The following is a 12,484-nucleotide window of genomic DNA, read 5'->3' as shown; positions in this document are numbered from 1 at the left end:
CGGTGGCGGAGTCGGGGAGCGCCGGTCCCGCCGGCTCCCGCTCCGCCAGCCCGGCTTCACCTCATTGTCTGAAGCCGAGGGTGCGCTGCAGGCCCCGCCGTCCGATATGGTGGCGCATTCGGACTAAAATTAATTAGTTTATATTGCGATTAATTCAAAATATATTGTTTAGCAGGGTCGGATCGCGGGCTGCATTGTGCTGATCGCATCAGCTGTATTATTCTGTGGTTCTGACTTTCGGCGCTGTCTGCCCCGGTCGCTGCTGAACAAAGCATTGCACACTGCTGTCTGCACACAGATGTATTTTTTGCAATTTAAAAAGATGAAAAAAGTTTTGATTTTATTAACTGTAATTGCAATATCTTTATATATCTCTTGTCCTATGATAAAATACAATTTAGCATTTCGCCTAAGATTTTTTTTGAACGTGAATTATATATCAAAAAATCATGTGCATGGCATATAGTTTTCTTCTGTATTTTCTGCTCCCTGGTGTAAAATACAAAAATAGTTGTTTAGAAGTTTTGCTGTGATGCTAGCACAGTGGTCCGCTCTAAATTGACTCGTGAGATATGACAGGTTGCTGTTTTATTGGTTTCTTTCGATCTTTCCCAAATATTCCTCTTACTTTGGAGGTCAGGGCTGTTTTGTTTATCAGATGCGGGTTTAGTGATGTTGGCATTTGTTGTATTTCGGTGAAGGGATGTTTAGAAACAAGGCATCAAAAATTGTCTTATATCAATTCCCCATTTGGATTTATATTCCCTCTTCCAGTCAAGAAAAAAACTGCTTTGCTGCTGAGGTTTTGACCTTGCAAAATACTTAAAGTTGTTGAAAAATGCTTGTGGACAGTTGATTTACCACTTGTCGTTCAACTGAGTTGGTGCTCATTGCTACCAGCGAGAGGTTATTAATTGCTCAACTCACCAAATGGTGCGATACCTACCCCCACCCAACTCTTCCTGCCCCCAGTCCTTGACTTCAGGATGTAGGAGAGGGGGAGGGGATCAGAAGGTAAGATCTTGCTTTCTATTGGGTTCTCCTGGTTCTCCAGTAACTGCAGCTGGGATTTGCTCCCATTCCCATGGAAATGATGAGAGAGTGGGGGGTTATTTGTTTTTTTTTAAGAAGTTGTGAACTTTTTTAGATGGGTGTAGACGGCCCTTCTGTGAAAGATGATTGTTGACTGTTTAAGTGCGACAAGGGACATTGAGTCCATGGAGTCTTCTCACAAGCTGAAAAAAACAGGGGAGCTGAATGTGCTCAGCATCTGTAGAAGGAGGAAATATGTAGATGACATTTTACGTTAAAATGTCAGGACATGTTAAGCCAATAGATGCTTCAGATGCTAGAAATCTTGAGCAACACATAAAATGCTGGAGGAACTCAGCAGGTAAGGCAGCATCTATGGGGGAGTGTAAACAGTCAACATTTCAGGCTGAGACCCGCCATCAGGATTGGAATGAAAGGGGGCAGAAGCCAGAATAAGGAGGAGGGGGAGGGGAAGGAATACAAACTGATAGGTGAGACCAGGTGAGGGGGAAGGTGGGTGGGTGGGGGGCTGAAGTAAGAAGCTGGGAGAGGGGAGGTGGAAGAGGCAAAGGACTGAAGAAAAATTAATCTGATAGGAGAGGACAGTGGACCATGGAAGAAAGGAAAGGAGGTGAACCTGAGGGAAATGATGGGTATTTGAGAGGGGAACCAGAATGGGGATTGGAAAAGGAGAGAAGGAAGGAGGGGAGAGAATTGCCAGAAGTTGGAGAAATTGATATTGATGACGTCAGGTTGGAGGCTACCCAGATGGAATATGCAGAGGTGCTTCTCCACCCTGAGTTTGCCCTCACTGTGAGAGTAGAGGAGGCCATGGACTAACATTTCAAAATTAGAATGGGAGGTCGAATTGAAATGGGTGGCCGCCTGCAACCATCTGCCTTTTGCGGTAGACAGAGCAAAGGACCATGAATCTGTGTTGGATCAGGGCAGGAAGAGGCTAGGGATTTAAGATGAGCACATTCAAGGTGAGGGTTGGAACAAACAGAGGTGCTTATAAGCTAGCTAATGAAAACCAAGACCCACTTCTTTGTTACAGAAATGCAAGGTCCTTTGATAGTCTGCTCTGCGATCCAACCACTGTCCTCCCTGCTGTGGCTCAGTTGTTCCTCGTGTGCCCCTCATCCTTGGGAGTTCTCAATAGAGATGGATTCTATTTAAAAAAAAACATTACATTTTTTATTTATTTAGTGATCGGGCACAGTACGGCCCTTCTGGCCCAACAAGTTCAATTATACCCACATGAACAATTAACCTACTGACCCATACATGTTTGTTAGGTGGGAGAGAACCAGCGCACTCAGAGGAAACCTATGCGGTCGTGGGAAGGACACAAACTCCTTCCAGACAGTGATGAGAATTAAACCCAGGTCACTGGTGCTGTGAGAAGCATTACCCCAACTGCTATGCTACTGCACACGTAAACTGAAACTAAGGACACAGACATCAGCAATACCAGTTGTGATGCTGTGGGAAGTCAGTATTGGAAGTGATCTTAAATCATCAAGGCAGCATTTCAGCAATCCAGAGTTGAGTCACGGGCGGCTAATGTCATGTTCAGTTGTTCCGAAAGTGAAGCCCAGTCTGGGATTTTGCAAAGTGATTACTTCTGTAGCTAATGGTTAAAAAGCTGAGGAAGTTGTTGCCAGCTTTCTCTTTCTTTCTTTCCTTCAGCGGTAGGCTCAGTTATACACTGGGGAGAGCACAGTACAGAGGGCAGGTAGGTCAATCTTCAGAACTGTCTGCCTCTCAGATCAGCCAGCCTCGAAGCATGAATTTTATCTGCTGGCTGATGGACCATTAATTAGAGGGGGGAGACTCAAAGGGAGGAAACTTTCTGAATTATTAGTAACTCTCAAAGGGACTAGAGTGGATACAATTCTCCCTTCCCTCTCCCACCCTGCTCTGACAGTTGTTATCATCCTTTTCCATTAGATCTGACCCGTCTCACAGCACATCATTTAGCAGAGACAGGGATACAATTCTCCTCCCCTGCCCACAGGAAGAAGCGATGACCTTTGTTTAGCCCTTTCCTGCTTCTCAGAGCAACACTCCCTCCACCACCCCTCAGGGGTTCAAAGCTGTAAGAATGTATTCTGCTGTAACCTCTCTGTTTACCCTTTCTGGAAGGGGGGCCGGGTGGGTCCAACATCTGCAGAGGGAGGTTGTGCCTTGATTTGTGGAAATCTCATGCTTTCTGCACTGGAATGTGGCATTTTGCTGTTCTGTAGGATTTTACATTTGAGTGATTGACAAATGTGTTTACATTTACGCTCAGTAGCCACTTCATTAGGTTCATCTATATCTGCTCGTTAATGCAAATATCTAATCAGCCAATCATGTGGCAGCAACTCAATGCATAAAACATACAAACATGGTCAAGAGATTTAGTAGTTGCGCAGCCCAAATAGCAGAATGGACAGGAAATATGATCTAAGTGACTTTGACTGTGGAAGATTGTTGATGCCAGATGAGGTGGTTTGAGTATCTCAGAAATGACTGATCTGGGATTTTCACCCACAACAGTCTCTAGAGTTGATGGAGAATGGTATGAAAAACAAACAAAAATCCAGTGAGCAGAAGTTTTGTGGGTGAAATGCCATGATAATGAGAGGAGAATGGGACGTAGGTACAGCATGGTAACAGCAGTTAGCACATTTGCTTTACGGGGTCAGCTGTACGATCAGGGTTCGTACACCACTGGGTGAAAGGAGATTGCATGTTCTTCCCATGATTGTGTGGGTTTCCTCCAGGTGCTCCGGTTTCTTCCCACATTGCAAAGATACATGGGTTAGAGTTAGTGGGTTGTGGGCATGCTATGTTGGCACCAGAAGCATCTTCAATTTGACTTGATGCAGCCAACACATTTCACTGTATGTTTCAATGTACACGTGACAAGTAAAGTTTATCTTTATCTCTTCCATAAGACAATATGACATTGGAGCAGAATTAGGCCATTTGACCCATCTTCTCCCATATTCCTTGTTTCACCCTTTAGCTTCACTCCTCATTTCTCCTTTCCTCATCTGCTCTTCCTCCACCTCTTTCTCTTGGTCACCATCATTCTCTCTTCCCCACCTCACTGTTCCCTACTTCCCTTCATTTAATCCCATGCTCCTCCTCCCGCACACATATCATCCTATTGTTCTCCCCCCACATCTCTTTTCACTCTCTAATACCTACCATCAAATCCTCATCGCATCCTCTTCTGCCTCAATATACTAAGCAGCATGTAAAACAGTGAACAGTACAGCACAGATCAGGCTCTTCGTTCCACAGTGTTATGCCAATGGGAAATAGAAAAGGCATGTCAAAAGGGCAATGTTATGATCGTCATGGGAGATTTTGACGTGAAGGTCGATTGGGAAAATCAGTTTTGGAATGGATCTCAAGAGAGTGAGTTTGTGGAATGGCTTTTTAGAGCAGTTTGTCATTGAGCCTACTAGGGGATCAGCTATACTGGATTAGGGGTAATCTAATGAACCAGAGGCAATTAGGGAGCTTAAGGTAAAAGAACCCTTAGGAGACGGTGATCACAATATGATTGAGTTCAACTTGAAATCTGATAGGGAGAATGTAAAGTCCGATGTAGCAGTATTTCAGTGGAGAAAGGGAAATTACAGTAGTATGAGGGAGGAGTTGGCCAAAGTAAGTTGGAAGGAGCTGCTGGCAGGGATGTCAGCAGAGCAGCAATGGCATGAGTTTTGGGGAAAAATGAGGAAGGGGCGGGATAGATGTATTCCAAAAACAATGAATACTCAAATAGCAAAATAGTACAACAGTGGCTGGCAAGGGAAGTTAAAGCTATTGTAACAGTAAAAGAAAGGGCATACAACAAAGCAAACATTAGTGAGTAGATAGCGGATTGGGAAGCTTTTAAAAACCTACAGAGAGCAACTGAAAGAATCATCAAGAGGGAAAAGATGAAAAATGAAAGCAAGCTAGCAAACAATATCAAAGTAAAAGCTTTTCCAAGTATGTAAAAATTAAAAGAGAGATGAGAGTGCATATAGGACTGCTAGAAAATGCTGCCAGAGAAATAATAACAGGAGACAAGGAGACGGCAGATGAACTAAATGAGTATTTTGCATCAGTCTTCACTGTGGAAGACACTAGCAGTGTGCCAGACAGTGAAGGGTGTGAAGGAAGAGAAGTGAGTGCGGTTACAAGGGAGAAAATGCTCAAAAAACTGAAAGACCTATGTCACCCAGACCAGATGAACTGGACCCTAGGGTTCTGAAAGGGCTAGTGGTAGAGATTGTAGAGGCATTAGTAATCATCTTTCAAAAATCCTTGTACTTAGGCATGGTGCCAGAGTACTGGAAAATTGCTTTAAGAAAGGAGGAGAGCAGCAGTAACAAAATTTATAGACCAGTTAGCCTGAACCTCAGTGGCTGGGAAGCTGTTGGAGTCAATTGTTAAGGATGAGGTTATGGAGTACTTGGTGACACAGGACAAGGCAGGTCAAAGTCAGCATGGTTTCCTTAAGGGAAAACTTGCCTGACAAACCTGTTGGAATTCTTTGATGAGATTACAAGTAGGATAGATAAAGGTGATGCAGTGGATGTTGATCACTTGGACTTGCAGAAGGCCTTTGACAAGGTGCCACACATGAGGCTGTTTACAAAGTTAAGAGGCCATAATATTACAGGAAAGTTGCTAGCATGGTTAGAGCATTGGCTGATTGGTAGAAGGCAGCGAGTGGGAATAAAAGGATTCTTTTCTGGTTGGCTGCCAGTGACTAGTGGTGGTCCGTAGGGATTGGTGTGGGGACCACTTCTTTTTATGCTATATGTCAATGATTTAGATGATGAAGTAGATGATTTTGTTGCCAAGTTTGCAGATGATACAAAGATTGGACGGGCAGGTAGTGTTGCGTAAACAGGTAGGCTGCAGAAAGATTTGGACAGATCAGAATCAGGTTTATTATCACCGGCTTGTGTTGTGAAATTTGTTAACTTAGCAGCAGCAGTTCAATGCAATATGTAATATAAAGAAAAACATAAGTATATCAATTACGGTATACATATATTGAATAGATTAAAAATTGTGCAAAAACAAATAACATATATTAAGAAAGTGAGGTGGTGTTCAAGGGTTCAATGTCCACTTAGAAATCGGATGGAGAGGGGAAGAAACTGTTCCTGAATCACTGAGTGTGTGCCTTCAGGCTTCTGTATCTCCTCTCTGATGGTAACAGTGAGAAAAGGGCTTGCCCTGGGTGCTGGAGGTCCTTAATAATGGACACTGCCTTTCTCAGACACCACTCCTTGAAGATGTCTGGGTACTTTGTAGGCTAGTACCCAAGATGGAGCCGACTACATTTACAACCCTCTGCAGCTTCTTTCGGTTTTGTGCAGTAGCACCACCCCCCCCCCCCCCCCAACCCCCATAGCAGACAGTGATGCAGCCTGTCAGAATGCTCTCCACGGTACATCTATAGCAGTTTTTGAGTGTTTTTGTTGACATACCAAATCTCTTCAAAATCCTAATAAAGTATAGTCACTGTCTTGCCTTCTTTATAACTGCATCGATATGTTGGGACCAGGTTAGGTCCTCAGAGATCCTGACACTCAGGAACTTGAAGCTGCTCACTCTCTCCACTTCTGATCCCTCTGAGGATTGGTATGTGTTCCTTCGTCTTGCCTTTCCTGAAGTCCACAATCAGCTCTTTAGTCTTACTGACGTTGAGTGCCAGTTTGCTGCTGCTGTGACACCACTTCATTAGTTGGTATATCTCACTCCTGTACGCCCTCTCATCTCCATCTGAGATTCTACCAACAATGGTTGTATCATCAGCAAATTTATAGATCGTATTTGAGTTATGCCTAGCCACACAGTCATGGGTATAGAGAGAGTAGAGCAGCGGGCTAAGCACACACTCCTGAGGTGCACCAGTGTTGATCGTCAGTGAGGAGGAGATGTTATCACCAATCTGCACAGTTCGTGGTCTTCTGGTTAGGAAGTCAAGGATCCAATTGCAGAGGGAGCTTCAGAGGCCCACGTTCTGCAACTTCTCAATCAGGATTATGGGAATGATGGTATTAAATGCTGAGCTATAGTCAATGAACAGCAACCCGACATAGGTGTTTGTGTTGTCCAGGTGGTCTAGAGCAGTGTGGAGAGCCATTGAGATTCCATCTGGCGTTGACCTATTGTGGCGATAGGCAAATTGCAATGGGTCCAGATCCTTGCTGAGGCAAGAGTTCAGTGAAGTCATGACCAAGCTCTTAAAGCATTTCATCACCATAAATGTGAGTGCTACTGGACGATTAGGAGAAAGGGCAAGAAGGTGGCAAATGAAATACAGTGTTGGAAAATGCATGATCATGCACTTTGGTTGTAGAAATAAATGTGCAGACTATTTTCTAAATGGGGAGGAAATCCAAAAGAGACTTGGGAGTCATTTTGCAGAACACCCTAAAGGTTAACTTGCAGGAAGAGTCGGTGGTGAGGAAGGCAAATGCAATATTAGCATTCATTTCAAAAAGTTTAGAATAGAAGAGCAGGGATGTGACATTGAAGCTTTATAAAACATTGGTAAGGCCTCACCTTGAGTATTGTGAACAGCTTTGGGCTCTTTGTCTAAGAAAAGATGTGCTGGCATTGGAGAGGGTTCAACAGAGATTCACAGGGATGATTCCAGGAATAAAAGGGTTATAATACAAGGAACTTTTAATGGCTCTGGGTCAGTGCTCACTGGAATTTTAAAGGATGGGACCATCTCATTGAAACCTTTTGAATGTTGAAAGGCCTAAACAGAGTAGATGTAGAAAGGTTGTTTCCCATGGTGGGGGAGCCTAGGACAAGAGGACACAGCCTCAGGATAGAGGGGTATCCATTAAGAGAGAGATGCAGAGAAATTTCTTTAGCCAGAGGGTTATGAGTTTGTGGAATTTGTTATCATGGGCAGGTGTGGATGCAGGTCGTTGGGTGTATTCAAATCAGAGATTGACATGTTCTTGATTGGACATGGCATCAAAGGTTACGGGAAGAAGGCCAGGAAGTGGGGCTGAGGAGGGGAGAAAGGATCAGCCATGATTGAATGGTGGAGCAGACTCGATGGGCCAAATGGCCTAGTTCTGCTCCTTTGTCTTAGGGTCTTATGGTCTTATAAACTACACTAAAATTAATCTAACCCTTCCCTCCTACATGGCCCTCTGTTTTTTTTTAATCCATGTATCTTAAATGTTTCTAATGTATCTGTATCTACCCCCACTCTGGCAGCATGTTCCACACACCCGCCACTCTATGTAAAATAAGTAAAACTTATCTTTGACATCTCTCCTATACTTTCCTTCAATCGTATTAAAGTTATGCCCCCTCATTTTCACCCTGAAAAAAGGTCTCTGGTTGTCCACTTGATCATACACTTCTGTCAAGCCGCCTCTCAGCCTCTGCTCCAGAGGAAAAAGTCCTACCTCGCTGAACCTATCCCCATAACGTATGCTTTCTTATCGTGGTCAATCTCCCCTGCATCCTCTCTGAAGCTTCCGTTTCTTTGTATAATGAGGCACCCAGATATGAACACAATACTCTAAGTGTGGTCTAACCAGGATTTTTTTGAGAGTTGCAGTATTTCTCCATGGCTCTTGAACTCTTGAACTCTCCCCCAATTAATGAAGACCAACACACCATATGCCTTCTTAACCATCCAATCAACTTGTGCAGCAACTTTGAAGGATCTGTGGTCAGGGACCCCAAGATCCCTCTTTTCCTCTGCACTGCTGATAATCCGACATTTTACCATCAAATTCAACCTACCAAATGAATCACTTCGTACTTTCTAGGTTCAAATTCATCTGTCCAGCTCTACACGTGTCAATGTCAGCCCTCTTCTCATTTCCTTGACCTCGTAACTCTGTCTCTCTTTGGTCTGTTCCCATGCCTCTGTCAACTGTTCTTGCGCCTTCTGATGACCTCTCATACCACTTTGCTTCTCGCTGTTTGCGTCCTTCTCCCTTTCTGTCCAAATCAAACCAACAGAGGGAGAGGTTGGTCAGATGAGGACTTTATTCCTTCAAGTAAAGGAGATCGAGGAGTAACTTTGGAGAGGTGTTTAATATCATTTGGAGACAGGGTGAATGATCTGTCTTTTTCTCAGGTTGGGGATTCAAGATCTAGAGGACACGGGTTTTAAGTGAGAAGTGAAAGGCTTGATAGGAACCTGAGGGGGCAACTTTTTCATCCAGACAGTGGTCAGTATATGGAATGAGCTGCCAGAAGTGGCTCAGGCAGATACATTAATAGCATTTAAAAGATATTTGAGCAGGTAAATGGATAAGAAAGGTCTAGAGAGATATGGGCCAAATGTTGACAAACTGAATTAGCTTAGATGGGTATCTTTGTCGGCATGGACAAGCTGGGCTGAAGGAGCAGCTTCTGTACTGTAGGATTCTCTAACCCCTCTTTCTTCCCTTGATGCTGCTACTGTCTATCCTCCCTCTTTCTCTCCCAATTGCTCCCCCTCATAATTTTTCCTCTATACTTTCCACTTTCCTCCCCCCTTCCTTTTCTCTCTGCCCCCGCAGTCCCTTCTTCTTCTTCCTTCTGTATCAGCTGTCCATTCTCCTTGGGACGGTACGTTGCTGCAGCTGATAGAGCAACCACCTCCCATCTCCAGAGTCATGGATTTGATCTTGTGTTTGGGTGCTGTCTGTCTGTGTGGAGCTTGCCTGTTCTCCCTCTAATTACCTGGTTTTCCATGACTTCCTCCCACATTCCAACAATGTGAGTATTGGTAGGTTAATTGTTTGTGCTGTAGATTGCCCCACTATTTGAGTGGTAATTTCTGGAAGCATTGAAGGAAAAAGTGGGGAGAATAAAAAGGGATTAATTTAGGATTGGTATAAGTAGGTGTTTTAATGTTCAGCAATGACTTGATAGGCTGAATGGCCTGTTTCTGTGTTGTCTGTTTTTATGGCTTTGACTTCCGAAATCTGTCACTACTACCCAACCATCTCACGTCATCTTCCTCTTTCTTCTCTTCCTAACCCACTCTGCTTCCTTTCTATACTTTCTCTGACCCCTCTCCTGACATTCCAGCCTCCCCTTTTCTGTCCCACTCTCTTATTCTCTCTTCCACCCTTTCTGTCTTATTCTCTCTCTGTTACCTCATTCTTTCTCTCTCTCTCTCTCTCTCTCTTTCTCCCTCCTATTCTGTCTCTATTTTATTCCCCCTTCCCCTTCCCATTTTGTGTGTGTGTGTGTGTGTGTGTGTGTGTGTGTGTGTGTGTGTGTGTGTGTGTGTGTCTCTGTCTGTCTGTCTCCTTCTCTCCCTCCTATTTGTCCTCTCTCACACACATCAAATCAAAGTTCGAAGTAAATTTAAGATACATATGTCGCCACATCCAACCCCAGTATCCTTTTCCTTGCGGGCATTCATAAGTAAGTTCAAAGAAACGCAATAGAATAAATGAAAAGCTGAACACGACAGACAAACAACCAATATGCAAAAGACAACTGTACAAATACAAAAACGAAATAAAATTAAATATATAAATAAGCAAGCAATAAATATCGAGAACGCGAATTGCAGACTATTCTGTCTGAGACTCTTCTATTCTCTATATGTGTGTGTCTTGCTCACCCTCGAACCCCTGCGCTCTCCCAAACCCCCCCACTCTCTCACCCCCTTCCCCACCCCTCCCCTCCCTCTCTCTTATTCCATTCTTAACCTCCTCTCTCACCCCACCTCCCCATTCTGTATGTTTCTTGTATTTTATGTGTCTCCCTCTTTCTCTCTCCCTCTCCCTTTCCATCTGTCTCTCTACGTGTCTCCTATTTTCTGTCTCTCTCTTTCTCTCTCCTATTCTGTGTATGTGTTTTGCTCTCACTCTCTTCTGTTCTGTCTCTCACACTCTCTCTCCTATTCCCTCTCCTCCCATTCTGTGTGTCTCCCCTCCCTTTCCCCATCCCCTACCTCTCCTCCCTCCCCTCCTGCTTTTCCTATTCTGTGTATATGTTTCTCTCTCACACTCTCTCCTGTCTCCCTCTCTCTCTCATGCTCCCTCCCCCATTCTGTGTGTCTCCCCTCCCTTTCCCCATCCCCTACCTCTCCTCCCTCCCCTCCCGCTTTTCCTATTCTGTGTATATGTTTCTCTCTCACACTGTCTCCTGTCTCCCTCTCTCTTGCATGCTCCCTCCCCCATTCTGTGCATGTGTGCATGCACGTCTTTCCTCTCTCCATCTCACCCCCCTCAGACCACATCCCCACCATCTCTCCCTTTCCCTCTCTGCTGTGTTTGTCTCTCTGTGTGCATGTCTCATTTTCTCTGTCTCTCTCTTATTGTGTGTGTGTATGTGTCTCTTCTATTCTCTGTGAGTCTCTCTCTCTCCTATTCTCTCTCCCCTATTCTGTGTGTGTCTCCTCCTCTTCTATTTTGTGTGTGTGTTTCTCTCTCACTCTCCCCCATTCTATCTCACTCTCTCCCCTCTATCTCATTCTCTGTGTGTGAGTGGCACATCCCTTCTGTCTCCCAACCCCCTCTTATTCGCTATCCCCTCCCTCTTATTCTGTCTCTCTCATATTTTATGAGTTTGTGTTTGTGTGTCTGTCTCCCTCTCTCTCTTTCTCTCCCCCCATTCTGTGAGTGTGCACACTCATCTCTTCCCTCTCCCCCTCTCTCACCCCATCCCACCCTCTTTCCACTTCCCTGTCTCCTATTCTGCATCTCTCTCTCTCTGTCTTCTATTCTGTGTGTTTCTCTCTCTTTTATTCTCTCTCATTCTCTGTGATGTGTGTGTCTTTCCCTCTCTCTCCCTCCTATTCTCTGCAAGTGTGTGTCCCCCATTCTGTGTGTTTCTCTCTCACTTCTGTTCTCTGTGAGTGTGTATGTTTCTCCTCTCTCTTATTCTGTGTCTCTCTGCGAGTGTGTTGTGTATCTGTCTCCTGTTCTCTGTATGTTCCTCTCTCACTCTCTCTATCTATACATATATATATATATTCTCTCCCTCTCCCCTATTTTCTGTGAGTATGTGTACCTCTCTCTTTTATTCTTTGTGAGTATCTGTCTGTCTCTCCCTCCCCTATTTTCTGTATGTCTGTGTGTATATGTGTGTGTGTGTGTCTCTCTCTCTCTCTCTCTCTCTCTCTCTCATTCTCTGAGTATCTCTGTCTCTCTCCAATTCTGTGTTTCTCCTTTTTGCTGTGTGTGTTTCTCTCTTATTCGTTGTGTGCTTGCCTCATTCTCTCGCTCTCTCCCTTTCCCTTTCCCTTTCTCTCCCTCTCCCTCCCCCTCCCTCCCTTCCCTCTCTCCCTCTCCCTCCCTTCCCTCTCTCCCTCTCCCTCCCTCTCCCTCCCTTCCCTCTCTCCCTCTCCCTCCCTCCCCTCTCTCCCTCTCTCTCCCTCCCCTCTCTCCCTCTCTGTGATGAAGAGTTACTGGATCATTGTTTCCAGGCTCAGGCTGATTGAACCTCATTCAGTTTGATGTGA

General features: G+C 44.6%; 1 protein-coding gene across 7 annotated transcripts in view; it reads left to right on the top strand.

Annotated features, from left to right (window-relative positions):
• smarca4a (SWI/SNF related, matrix associated, actin dependent regulator of chromatin, subfamily a, member 4a) overlaps nt 1-12,484 on the top strand; it is a 216,958-nt gene that overhangs the window by 45,000 nt on the left and 159,474 nt on the right. The gene's annotated exons all lie outside the window — the stretch shown is intronic.

Source organism: Hypanus sabinus, chromosome 16 (genome assembly GCF_030144855.1).
Source record: "Hypanus sabinus isolate sHypSab1 chromosome 16, sHypSab1.hap1, whole genome shotgun sequence".
NCBI lineage: Eukaryota > Metazoa > Chordata > Chondrichthyes > Myliobatiformes > Dasyatidae > Hypanus > Hypanus sabinus.
The sequence above is the reverse complement of the archived record's forward strand: the minus strand, read 5'-3'. Positions and strand labels throughout refer to the sequence as shown.